Genomic DNA, 14,961 nt, shown 5'->3' on the forward strand with positions numbered 1-14,961 from the left:
GAATGTGAGAAAAGGGAAGAGAAGATGAAGGATAGGTGGTTCATAAAGATGAATGGGGTTGGGCTTTAGAGATAGATTTAGTGTTTTGGGCTTCATTTAAATGGGTAGAAATTGAAAGCCCAATGTGGTTTAATTCAATTTGATTAAACTAGTTTTAGTTTAGTTACACAGTTTCGTGTATCGGTGACCCGTGATAATTAACTGTATAGTCGTAAATAAATTTGCTAAAATAATAATAATATAGATAATTAAGATTATTTCCTCTTAGGATAAGACACGGGTTAATTCGGGATGAGATTAGTCCATTAAGCGATTATAAATTATATGCTTAGCTCGTTTTTATCATTGTTGATGAATAATCAAATTTTGGGGCCGATTTAGTCTAATGAAAATCACTTATTCATCCGTTTCGTTCCATTGCAAATTAATTACACCCCCTCATTTTATAATTATCATCTATTTCTTTGATCTAGTCCTTTTATGTGACACGAGTGTATTTCGTTAAGTTTAATAATGATCTTATTTTGTAAATTTATGTACATATAATTCGTTTAATTCGTTAAATAAAAAAAAAAGAGTATAAATGCATCGTGTATATGTGATATGCACGACTACAAAATAGATCAGTCCGAAATGTTATTTCGGATCAATAAAATTCATAGCCATATCAATTCGGATCGATGTGAAAACGCCATCCGAATCTATAACCAAATTAATTCGGATTGATGTGAAAACGTCATCCGAATTCATAATTAAATAAATCAAATTCATTCGGATTGATGTGAAAACGTCATTCGAACTCGTAAACTAAATTAATTCGGATCGATGTGAAACGTCATTCGAACTCGTAAACTAAATTAATTCGGATCGATGTGAAAACGTCATTCGAATTCATAATCATATCAATTCGGGTCAATGTGAAAACGTCATCCGAATTCATAACTAAATTAATTCGGATTGATGTGAAAACGTCATCCGGATTCAAAACTAAATTAATTTGGATCGATGTGGAAACGTCATTCGAATTTATAACCAAAGTAATTCTAATCGATGTGAAAACGTCATTAGAATTCAATATTAAACCCAATGCCCAAAATCCACGAGTGTCTGGTTTATATCGACAATTCAAAGCAATATGAGTAGCAAACACATAATATCACAATAGTACCGATACATCGGGCGGGGTAGGGTGAGATCACATCTCTTCCCTACACGTAACCGGAAAAACGAACATTGAATCTCTCCGAAGATCGTCCTTATCAAAACCAACTATACAGAGTCAATCCAAATAGATAGGGCGACCAATCACGTCCGCGCATATATTTCCAAGTGATGATTGGTGGCGACTCGAAACCTAAAACACGAGAAAGGCGGATCGAGCCGGCCACGCACCCGACCTGCGTAAAAAACCGGAAGCCAGGGTGCGACACATGTCAGAGATTCCTTCATCATCGTTCATTTCGAACAGCTCGTACAATCTAATCTGCTGGTTCACCTTGGACTCCTTTACTTTGTTGGTTCCTTCGTAAGTGACCTCCAGCTTCTTCCAGATCTCCTGCGGTGACTCACAACCTGAAATCTTGTTGTATTCTGCAGCATCTAGCGCATAGTGAAGCATGTTTATAGCCGAAGCATGATTTTGTAGCTTCTTGAGATCATCTTCTGTTTATTTGGTCTCAGCTTTAACAACCGTTTGGCCGTTAACAGTTTCAACAGGAACAAATGGGCCTTGGACTATAGATAGCCATGCACTCATATTTATTGCCTGAATGAAATTTTTCATCCTATTCTTCCAAAAGGTATAGTTAGACCCGAAGAATAGGGGAGGCCGAGTAATGGACAGCCCCTCAGGTAAAATCTGAGTTGTCTGATTTCCTGGGAGGAACCGAGTGCTGTTTTCAGCCATAGTGGGGATCAGCTCAAGGTAGTTAAACCTTGCACAGTGAGCTTTTAAGCTCTGATACCACTTGTTGGTCCCTTATAACGTAACAAGTTAGTTCCAAGGGGGGGATAGGAGCTATTTAAAATTTTGTACGTTAAGGTTGACTTCTTTTCTTCCGAAAAGGTTTACACAGCGTCACTAAGTAGATTCAAGACACAATCTTAGTCAACTTGTGACTAAGTCTGCTTCTTTACTTGAGTCAGGAAATAGCACTTAGAGTCTATTCCTGAATTCAGCTTCTTAGCAAACTTAACTCAGCGTGAGTTCTTTACTTAGTCAGTTTTAAGCAAGCAATATAATATTAAAGGAGTTTAAGGGTTAGAAAGATATTACTCAGTAGACTTATCCTGGTTCGGCCTCTCCGCCTACGTCCAGTCCCCGGAACGCGTTCCGAGCTTTTTGAATTCTCTACTGAGCTCTTTAAAGGTAGAGCACGAAACCTTTTACAAATAGAAGCTGAGTATAACAAGAGTACCTTCCTCTATACCTCTACTCACTCCTATACTACCACTGAGTACTATAACCCAGTACTCAGCCTCTCCTTTCTATTCTTCTAGAAATGATAAGAGATTGTCCTAAACAACGATTGCTAAGATACTTTAGATGATTGAAAAATCACTCTAGACTTTTACACAATAATATGGAAATTGGTGTAAGGATTTTTGCTTTGCTTTTCACAGAATCTTCGAGTATGAATTTGGTCAGCGTTTGAACTAATTGAAGTTCTGCATCGAATGAAGCAAATGGATGGCCTTTATATAGTGACACTTGAGGCACCGGTCATTTCGAATTTCGAAATAACCGTTGGAGGGAAACGGCTTCCTGTCGTTGTCACTCTAGGCGTGCTCAGTGTCGTTGGCCAATAGAATTCTTGCATCTTCTGTCTTCGTCAGTCATCTGCAGAATGTTTCGACATTTAAGGAAAGATCCACGAGACAGCTTTCTGCGCCTTCTGAACTTTTCCCAAAGTAGAAATACTTTATCTGGAAGTTGAACATTGTCTGCCGCTGTCCAGACTGCGATGTCGTCCAACTCAACAGCTTCCTCTTGAAGCTTTTCGGTTAGAAGGCTTCTCGATCCTTCTCAAGCTGAGTCGTCGTTTTGATTGAAACGGCTACGTTTTGAATCTCTTGGGCCGAATGGTCTTGATGTGTTGACTTCCACTTATGGGCCTTTGGGCTTTTTTTTAATCTTAATGTTTTATACACAAATAAACTCAACATTGAACAAACACATTAGTGTAATAAATCAAAACATTTAAATTTAATGTGTTAGAATATTTTTACTTAAATAATTTTGTCAAATCAAAATCATGTGGAAAGGTGTTTCAACAACTTGCTCTCGAGATGGAAAAACTAGTGACTCATGGAAAGCTAGACCATTTCTTGAGAGGGTCAGACGAGGTTCAACGCCTAGAAAAAAGAATTTTAGAACAACATCATGATTTCCTCATTAAGATTAATGGTGGGTCTCTTTCACTCACTTTCATCATGGAGTATCTTGTTATGGTGTGTCTTGTCATGGTCCACGTGACGTGGTATAATGTTGGAGACTCATTTCTTTCTTTTATTATTATACATTCGTCTCAAGGATAATATTTCGATGTTATCAAACATAAATAAGTATCTTTACTTTGACATAAGATTGATTAATCATAGAATAAGTGAACAAAAAATCTAACATTGTGATTAACTATTTGGGCATAAGGTAATCATATTAATTATATTTATTGCATGTAGTGCATAATTGTTAGAATCGTACGAGTCGCGAGTCGACTCGTACGATTTGATCTGATTCATGAAGATTTCAAGTTGTATGTATGGTACGACTCAAACTCTTCATGAATCGGCCTAATCGGTGGTGACTCGCTTGAGTCCACCGATTCGATTGATTCATGGTCACCGGAGTTTTGTCTATCCAGAGTTTTGTCTGCCTCTCTTTCATTCATCGGAGTTCATTGTCTCTCCGTCACTCGCTGGAGTTGGGTTTGTTTCTCCCTTCATCGATGTCGTCAATCACATCTCCCTCCCATTGAGTCTGCATCCTCGTTTTTCATAGCAAACCAAAGAAAGAAATTGAACGATGGAGAGGAGAATCACAAAGAGCATGGTCGTAGGAGTTCCAGAGAAAGGAGAAGGGAAGGAGGAAATTTGGGAGAAAATGGAAAAAAGAGAGGTGAGTGGAACAGATACCGTCAAATTCAGGGGGTTTTCACTATATTTAATTTTTACTTTTTCTTTTTCTATCTCTAAAGTTAAATATTTAAAGTTTTTTTTAAGAAAGTTAAATATTTAAAGTTAAATATCATTAATATTTTATTTTTTATAATATTTTGAATTTGACCCGAATCTTACGATTCAGTTGATTTCAAATCACGAGTCGAATCTCGATTTAACAACTATGATGCAGTGCATTATCGCGAATGAAATATGCCAGGAAAAGTGTACATATTTAGTTCAATAAACCAATACTTTAGGTTTGAATACATCAAAAGCTTCATGATTTGCACCATCATAAAATCCTACATATTTAAGAGCTCTCAAATCTATAATAGATGATATGATAAGGAATATTTGATGGAAATACCTCTTACACGTGGATCAATATCACTCTTTGAATCTGGAAGACTCACAGAATTGTCCGATCTGAAGAAATGAATGTTTCGTAAAGATGCGAACGGTACCCTTCTACCATATAGATAAATATCCATCATCAGTCTCAGCAGTCGTACGACTTGAAAAGGAGAACCGTTGGATCAAGATAAATGGTTGCGCAAAGGACGTGAAGTACAAGTCAGAGTGTGTCACCTGAAATCACGAAGGTCTGAAGGTCTTAGATCCAATGAAATGAGGATATCTAGCAGCAAACTTACTATGTGACATGATGCATCACCTGACATCATTACAGTCTGAAGGTTGTAGAACCAACCGAATGTTGACATATGTCTAAAAAGTCATTTATAACACATTCTTAATATTACCACAGTAGCACTATAAATAGATCAGTGTGGATTCCACATGAGGTATGTAAACACTACACAGTCTATAATATTTCTATTGTTTTCAACCTTCCTTCAACTCTTGCTAACTTAAGCATCGGAGCGAGTTTGTCGAATATTGACCTCTCTCTTACTAGCTATTATTCTTAATTCAGGTCAAGATTCCAGAAGATTGTTCCTATTATCCGACATCGTTATATTCCTTAGGGTATGAATAGATATTTTTAAACATCAAATTAGGATCTCTAATAACCAAAGTTTGTTGATAGACTCATATATCGTACCTATGTAGTTCATTAATCAAATTATATTAACACTTCTAAACATGTTTAAGTATAAAGATATATGCACATGAACTAGCATTAATTCGCATTTTTATTAGTTTTTATACTAAAAAAGACATAGTTTTGAGTATTCTCACCATAAGAGAGTGTTCTCATGCAAAAGGAGTGTTCTCACAAATGAACTGCCACCCCCCTTCTTGTTGTTTCCTATTTTCTGTCAAAGTCTTTTGTGGATCTATTTTCTTCCTACTCCTATCGGGTTAGATTTTTTTTTATTTTTTTTATTCTAGTTTCTTTTTAATCGGTATTTATATATGTTATTGGATCTTTTTATCCGTTTGAATTGTACATGCTCTCTATTATTCTCTTATTTATACTTTTTTCTGATTTAACAAGAGTAGAAACGATTTATTTTATTGGTGGATTAATAGATCTATATGGTTCCAACAAAAGAAATGATCCAGATCCGAATGTTTAGAATGGTCTAAATGATGAAGATTCAATTACTGTTACTTTTTTGCAAATTTAGATTTCCATAAAGTATATGTTTTTATTGTTTTCGGTGTGTTTTATATTTATGGTTTTTTTCTCTTTTTGTAATCATGTTAGTCCTTTATAAATCTTGTGAGATTTTTTTTCTTACCTTACCTGTTTCTTTTCTTACCTTACCTGTTTCTTGTTATATTTATTCTTTTTCCATCTAATAAAAATATAAGTATTTTCATTAAAAAAATATAAAATTTATGTGTATAAACTTTAACATTTTAAGGATATAAAATGTTAACCATCCCATAGCAAAATGTGTTGCATGTGATTATTTAAAGCAAGTCAAAACAGAAATAAATAAAAACAAACTAAAACAAAATTGACACAAAGTAATTAAAACTATAGTATAGAAAATCTGAGGCTTGCTAATGCAAACTTTTTTTTAGATAGATTTCATCATTATTGACAATCGTCTCTCAAAATACAACAGATTACATAAGTAAATTCTTACGTTGCATAAATTCATTATCACGGAAGCAGAAAAACAAGAATAATATAAACGTACAAAGAGCAAAAAATTTTAAAGAGTATTTTGTGTTCAAGTCTATAAATTTAATAGCTTCATCCTTTATAAATAGAACTCGAATGAACACGACTGTTCACGAACGAACACGATTATTGAAATTTAAACTAATTCCATTTATTTATATATATATTCCAAAAAAATGTAGATTTTTTTATAATACAATGTTAGAGGCTACAACATATATCCGTACAGTAAATTGGTGTTAATAATGTTGAATTTACACCAAATAATAAAAAATAAAATGAATTATCAAACACAAAATTAGTACCCAACTGAATTTTTAATTAATCAAACTTTTCTTTAATTTTTTTTATATACAAACAAAGTCATATATTAAGAGAAACAGTGTCATTTTGAATACAAGTTAAAATACAACTAGAAAATTCTTCATAAAAAATTTCTAAATGAGAAAGAGACCGTGTCTAGACAGCTAACATGAGAGTCATTGGCGTCGATTATTCACATAACCGACCCTAAATGGCATCAGTTGAAGAGCAACTGATCCTAATTATTGGGATAATTGGCGTCAGTTATTTGTAAACAACTGACGCCAATGACCTTCAATAATACATGTGTTCGGAATAAGGACATTTAATGACAGTTAATTATAATAACGTCGCTAATAAGGCATCATTAGAATGACCTTTAGCATCGGATTTATGTAGCAACCGTCGCTAATAAGGTGACCCTAAAACCCATTTCTATAATTCAGTTGCTCTATTCCCTTCTTTGAAAAAGTGTTTAAAAATCAATTTCCAATCCCTACTTCGGAAATTACAACATCGAAAAATAAGCCACTCGTGCTGATGGTGCACACTCATCTCTCCTATCACATAATTTAGCACAATGTGGGAATCAAGCTCTAAAACAACTCTTCTTAACCATCTCGAATAATACCTCCCACCAAAGCTCGCATTAGTTACCCCTTACTAGCCCCATTATAGTTAACTCTGATACACCCCCACACGCAAATGCATATTGGGCTTACAGCAGCGTACACAACACAGGCTCATCCCACAATGTATTTTTAATTCCACAAATTAACGAGGTTGCCAGAACTCGAACCCTCGACTGTTTAGTCCAAGAGGCTCTGATATCATGTCATGTAACCTATTAAATTAAAAGCTTGAGCTGATAGTTAAAGTCCAATAATTGATCTTGGTGCCACTTAATAAGAATTTTTCTTCTAACAGTGCCACGAGCCGAATACGGAAGGCAAAAAGCCTTCGAGAACTCTATGCGCTAAGAAAATATAAAATTTCTCCACCTCCAACACCATTAGATCATAGCACAAAGCACAGTCGACCATCTAATATTATTCCAATTATAGTTACACTTGAGATTCACATCCATCCACTTTGAGTGAGGAAAACGGAAGAAAGAGCCCGCAGACTCGAAGGCAGGGGCCCAACCCTTCCGACCGCCGGAACCACCATGATCACGAGTAGTTTTGGCCCTATGTCTACACGAAAATTGAGGATGTAGTGGTTCCAGTTCCCTGTTTCCAAGAAATAATGATAGGATGTTGAATTAACACCCCAAAATTGACCTGATTCCTGTTAGCCCTTTTCGAATCCAAAATTCTATTTTTTTTTATTTTTGCCTAATCCAAATTTCTAATTTTTTTTTGACATATTAGGCCGTCCCTAAATCCGACTTTTTCTATTAGACAATTTTTTTTTAAATGTTAAGAATTTTAAAAATAATATAGCTTAATTTTAAAAAGTTTTACATTGGTATTTAAAAACTGGTTCTTGGCCACTCTAATTATAACATGTATATATATACAACAACAACAACAAAGCCTTAGTCCCGAAATGATTCGGGGTCGGCTAACATGAACCGTCATATAAAACCGTGAAATCAAGTCGTGTTAGCGACACAAATTCGATCCCTCCACTCCGTCCTATCCACTACCATATTTTCCTCAATTCCCAGTAAACTCATATCACTCTCGATCACCCTCCTCCAAGTTTGCTTAGATCTTCCCCTCCCCCTCACCACTACATCCCTTTGCCACTCTTCGGTTCTCCTAACCGGCGCATCAAGCGCTCTACGTCTCACATGCCAAACCACCTTAGTCGGGTTTCTCTCATTTTATTCTCAATAGATGTGACCCCTACTTTTGTCCTAATTATTTCATTACTCACCCGATCCTTTCTCGTATGACCACACATCCATCTCAACATACGCATCTCCGCCACCGACATCTTATGGATGTGGCAGTGTTTCACTGCCCAGCACTCTGTACCATATAACAATGCTGGTCTAATTGCCGTCCGGTAGAATTTTTCCTTCAATCTATTAGGCATGCTGGGGTCACAAAGGAAACCTGTAGCACTCTTCCACTTCGACCAACCAGCTTTAATCCTATGAGAAACATCTCCATCTACTTCTCCATCCGTTTGGATAATAGATCCTAAATACCGGAAGCAATCCGAGGCCTGAACAACTCTCTCATCTAGGGTGATTGTCCCTGCCTCCCTACTCCTATGGCCGCTGAACTTACACTCCAAATATTCTGTCTTACTTCGGCTCAACTTAAAGCCTCTAGATTCTAGAGTTTGTCTCCATAGTTCCAACTTCCTCTCCACTCTTTCTTTCGTCTCATCAACCAACACAATATCATCTGCAAACAGCATGCACCATGGTATACCATCTTGAAGTGAACTTTTTAGTTCATCCATAACGATGGCAAAAAGAAATGGGCTTAGTGCGGAACCTTGATGCACTCCAATTGTAATAGGAAACTCTTCAGTCTTCCCAACACTAGTGCGTACACTCGTGCATGCTCCCTCATACATGTCCTTTATGATGTCAATATATTTCCGCGAAATGCCTTTCCTTATCAAGGCCCACCAAAGTACTTCCCTTGGTACCTTATCATATTCTTTCTCTAAGTCAATGAAAACCATATGCAAGTCTTTCTTCTTATTTCGATAGTGCTCCATTAATTGTCTCATTAGATGGATGGCTTCCATAGTTGATCTTCCCGGCATAAAGTCAAACTGGTTTTCCGAGATCTTCACCATCCTCTTTAGCCTTTGTTCGATCACTCGCTCCCAAAGTTTCATAGAGTGACTCATTAATTTGATTCCCCGATAGTTGGCACAATCTTGGACATCGCCTTTGTTCTTATACAAAGGGATTAAAATACTTTTCCTCCATTCTGATGGCATCTTATTGTTTCTCCAAATTTTATTGAAGAACGTCGTCAACCATTCGATTCCTCTTTCTCCGAAACATCTCCAAATATCAATAGGGATGCCATCAGGTCCTACTACTTTCTTCAACTTCATCTTACTTAATGCCATTTTGACTTCACCCTTTTGAATTCTCCGTAGGCATTCATGATTTATTATATCGTGATGGATACTTATATCTCCAACATCTTGTCTGCGATCTCCATTAAATAAGTCATCAAAATAGGACATCCATCGTTCCTTGATATCCTTATCTCCAACTAGGACTTTCTGGTCCACATCCTTCACTCATTTAACTTTTCCGAGATCTCGCGTCGTCCTATCTCTCATCCGAGCAATTCTATATATGTCTTTTTCCCCTTCTTTCGTATCCAATCTTGTATACAAATCCCGATTCACCTTTGCTCTAGCATCTCGTATGACATTCTTTACTTCCCTTTTAGCCTCTTTGTATTTTTCATAGTTCTCGTCACTCCTACATTTCCCCAATATTTTATAGGATTCTCGCTTACTCTTTACTGCTTGTCGTACTTCTTCTGTCCACCAATATGTGTCCTTACCCGGTGGCATGCTACCTTTAGATTCCCCTAGAACTTCCTTCGCTACTTCCCTTATACTATGCTCCATCTTAGTCCATATCGAATCTATATCTAAATCCATATTACAAGTCGAAATATCTTTTTTGGTCATCTCATCCACAATTTTTTGTTGATTCTCCCCTTGCAATTTCCACCACTTAATCTTAGTCTCTACTTGTGGTGTTTGTTTTCTTATACATTTCCTTAGGGATGGGCACGGTTCGGTTAACCGGTCCATCAGGCAAAAAAATTAACCGAACCGTTATCAACGGTTTTTTAACCATCCAAACCGAAACCGGTCCATATCAATCGGTTAACCATTAATTTCGGTTAGGTTTTTCGGTTAACGATTTTTAACCAAAAATCAATGACTAAATTTTTACCCAAGCCTAAATTTTTAAACAATATTAAAATACACCTAATTTCAAAAATTCAAACGAAACGAATTCATATAAAAGTTTAGAATTCAAACATAAATACCGAACTAAAAAACAATCCATCAAGTTTACATTTAAAACATAAAGAAATGTAAATAATATTTCGTCAATGTACTTATTACAACATAAAGCAGTATAATGTATGTTATATATTTATATTAATCTATATTATAATCTATGTATTTATATTAAGCAGTATAATCTATGTATTTATATTTATATTTGTCTTGCCTTTATCGTCAAATGGCCTATATATATTTTTTAAAAATTATATTTATTAAATGGTTTGGTTAACCGTTAACCACGATTTTTAAACACTCTAACCCTAAACCGAAACCGAAACCGGTACCTATCTATTTTTTTAACCATTAAGAAAACCACCGGTTCAGTTAACCGCTTTTTTCGGTTCGGATTATTGGTTTTTGGTTCGGTTATCGGTTTGACCGGTTTTTTTGCCCACCCCTACATTTCCTACTTTGAAAATCAAGCACCACTACTCTATGTTGGGTTGTCGTACTCTCACCAGGGATCACCTTACAATCAATATAACTCTTTCTCCAAGCACTCCTTACTAAGAAGAAGTCAATTTGGCTCGCATTACCGCCACTCCGATAAGTCACTAGGTGGGATGTTCTCTTTATAAACCATGTGTTCATGATACTCAAGTCATAGGTTGATGCGAATTCCAAAATATCATTTCCTGCTTCATTCTTATCTCCAAAACCATACCCTCCATGAACACTCTCAAACCCATCTCGCCTAGAACCCACGTGTCCATTGAGATCACCCCCCAGTACCATTTTTTCATCCCTAGGAACCTGTTGCACCACTTCCTCTAAGTCCTCCCAAAAAGCTTGTCTTATAGAGACATCTAATCCTATTTGTGGTGCATATGCACTAATGACATTCACAACCTCATCCCCTATCACTAGCTTAACACTCATAATTCTATCGCTCTTCCTAGACACCGCTACTACATCATCAATATACTCCCTATCAATAAGAATACCTACTTCATTTCTACCCTTATCCTTTCTTGAGTACCAAAGCTTATAACCCCAATGAGCTATCTCTCTAGCCTTGGCTCCAACCCACTTGGTTTCTTGTAGGAACATTATATTTATTCTCCTCCTCTTCATAACATCTACAAGTTCAGATAATCTTTCTGTCAAAGAACCTATGTTCCATGTCCCAAAGCGTAACCTACTATCCTTACCCTTACCCCTACCCCTACCCCTACCATTACCGTGGACTAGCTTATTTACCCACAACCCTTGCATATTTGACACTACCCCCGGGTCCTGGGGTGGCACGCCGCTTCGGGGCGATGACCTAGCAACCCTTGCACACTTATCACTACACCCGGGTCTAGGAAGTGCAGCGCGTCGCTGAGTAGGGAACGCCCCAACGGTATTTATATCATGGTTCATGTCATAAGATGTGGCTAAGTTTTACGCTGGCAGCCACAAACCTACCGCAACCCTCCTCCTTTGTTCGGGCTTGGGACCGGTTGTAAAGGCCACCAAGTGACCCTCACAGGCGGAGTTATAACACGTATATATATACGAAAAAAAATTTAAACAAGTTAAAATTTAAAATGGCCTAATGCTTCCACAGCCCCCTTAACTTGTCCAAATTGGTCATTTTATCCCCTCAACTCATCGAATGTCCTATTTACCCCCTTTAATTCCATAAAAGTGGTATTTCTCACCCCATCAACTTGTCCATTTATCCCCCAACTCATAGAATGTTCTATTTACCCCCTTAACTCCATAAAAGTGGTATTTTCCACCCCTTACAATCCGTTATCGAAGCCTAAATTGATAACTTTTTTTAAACGTTAAACTTATATTTATGCTATTTTGTAAGTGGAACCTAAATTGATACTTTCCCAAAAATCATAGGCTTATTTTGGTACATTATCCCTACATATAATGTATTTAACTTGTTTATATTAATGTTCTTGTTATTTGTATTTTTTATTCGTTCTTTCTCTATTCAATTTTTTTTACTACTATAAAGGGATAAGAAATACCATTTTTATGGAGTTAAGAAAGTAAATAAGATCATAAGTGGTGAGAAATACCACTTTTATAGAGTTAAGGGGGTAAAATGACAAATTTGGACAAGTTAAGGGGGTGAAAAATACCATTTTTATAGAGTTAAGGAGGTAAATAGTGTTGAAACACCTTTCCACATGATTTTGATTTGACAAAATTATTTAAGTGATGATAAAAATATTCTAACACATTAAATTTGAATGCTTTGATTTATTACACTAATGTGTTTGTTCAATGTTGAGTTTAATTGTGTATAAGACATTGAGATTAAAAAGCCCAAAGGCCCATAAAGTGGAAGTCAAGCCCAAGTCAACACATCAATACCATTCGGCCCAAGAGTTCAAAACGTAGCCATATCAACTAAAACGACGACTCAGCAAGAGAAGGATCGAGAAGCCTTCGTGGGAAAAGCTTCAAGAAGAAGCTGCTGAGTTGGACGACAAAGCAGTCTGGACAGCGGCAGGAAATGTTCAACTTCTAAACAAAGTATTTCTACTTTGGGAAAAGTTCAGAAGGCGCAGAAAGTTGTCTCGTGGACTTTTCCTTAAATGGCGAAACATTCTGCCGAAGACTGACGAAGACAGAAGATGCAAGAATCCTATTGGCCAACGACGCTGAGCACGCCCAGAGTGACAACGACATGAAGCCGTTTCCCTCCAACGGTTATTTCAAAATTCGAAATGACCAGGTGCCTCAAGTGTCACTATATAAAGGCCATCTATTTGTTTCAATCCACACAGAACTTCAAGTTGTCGAAACGCTGACCAAATTCATACTCGAAGATTCTGTGAGAAAAGCAAAGCAAATACCTTACACCAATTTCCATATTATTGTGTAAAAGTCTAGAGTGATTTCCAATCATCTAAAGTGTCTTAGCAATCGTTGTTTAGGACAAACACTTTATCATTTCTAGAAGAATAGAAATGAGAGGCTGAGTACTCGGTTATAGTACTCAGCGTAGATATAGGAGCGAGTAGAGGTATAGAGGAAGGTACTCTTGTTATACTCAGCTTCTATTTATAAAAGGTTTCGTGCTCTACCTTTAAAGAGCTCAGTAGAGAATTCAAAAAGCTCAGAACGAGTTCCGGGGACTGGACGTAGGCGGAGAGGCCGAACCAGGATAAGTCTGCTGAGTAATATCTTTCCAACCCTTAAACTCCTTTAATATATATTGCTTGCTGTGAAAACTGACTAAGTAAAGAGCTCACGCTGAGTTAAGTTAACTAAGAAGCTGAGTTCAGGAATAGACTCTAAGTGTTATCTCTTGACTCAAGTAAAGAAGCAGACTTAGTCACAAGTTGACTAAGCTTGTGTCTTGAATCTACTTAGTGACGATGTGTAATCCTTTTCATAAAAAAAGAAGTCAGCCTTAACGGAAATTTTTTTTAAATACTTCCTATCCCCCCCCCCCTTGGAACTAACTTGTCACGTTATAAGGGACCAACAAGTGGTATCAGAGCTTAAAAGCTCACTGTGCAAGGTTTAACTACCTTGAGCTGATCCCCACTATGGCTGAGAACAATACTCGGTTTCTCCCAAGAAATCTGACAACTCAGATTCTACCTGAGGGTCTGTCCATAACTCGTCCTCCTCTATTCTTCGGGTAACAAACATGAGCGCATGGCTATCTATAGTCCAAGGCCCATTTGTTCTTGTTGAAACTATTGATGGCCAAACGGTTGTCAAAGATGAGACTAGATGGACAGAGGATGATCTCAAGAAGCTACAAAATCATGCTTCGGCTATAAACATGCTTCATTGTGCGTTAGATGCTGCAGAATACAACAAGATTTCAGGTTGTGAGTCAGCGCATGAGATCTGGAAGAAGCTCGAGGTTACCTATGAAGGAACCAACAAGGTGAAGGAATCCAAAGTCAACCAGCACATGAGCTTGTACGAGCTGTTCGAAATGAATGATGATGAAGGAATCTCTGACATGAACGTAAGGTTCACAAACATCATTAATGAGCTCAAGAGACTTGGAAAGATCTTCACTGAGGAAGAGCAAGTCAAGAAGATTCTTAGGAGTCTTCCTAAAAGCTGGCAAGCAAAGAAAACTGCTGTTGAGGAAGCTCAAGACTTAACCACCTACAAGTATGATGAACTCATTGGCTCACTGCTGACCCATGAGATCTCAATGAAGAATTTCGAGGTGAAGGAAAAGTCTGAAGACAAGAAGCAAAAGTCTCTTGTCATGCAAGCTGACTCCACTGATGGGAGCTCAACAGACGATGAAGAAATGGCTATGTTCACTAGAAAGATGAAAAGGCTGTTCAAAAAGAATGACAAATATTCTAAGAAGCTGATGATAAGCGGAGAAATTCTGATCAGCTTCCGTCCCTGTGGGGGCGTCGTTGGGTTCGACGGGGGGAAGCTCCGATGCCAAA

This window comes from Euphorbia lathyris, chromosome 4 (genome assembly GCF_963576675.1).
Source record: "Euphorbia lathyris chromosome 4, ddEupLath1.1, whole genome shotgun sequence".
NCBI classification, from domain to species: Eukaryota; Viridiplantae; Streptophyta; class Magnoliopsida; order Malpighiales; family Euphorbiaceae; genus Euphorbia; species Euphorbia lathyris.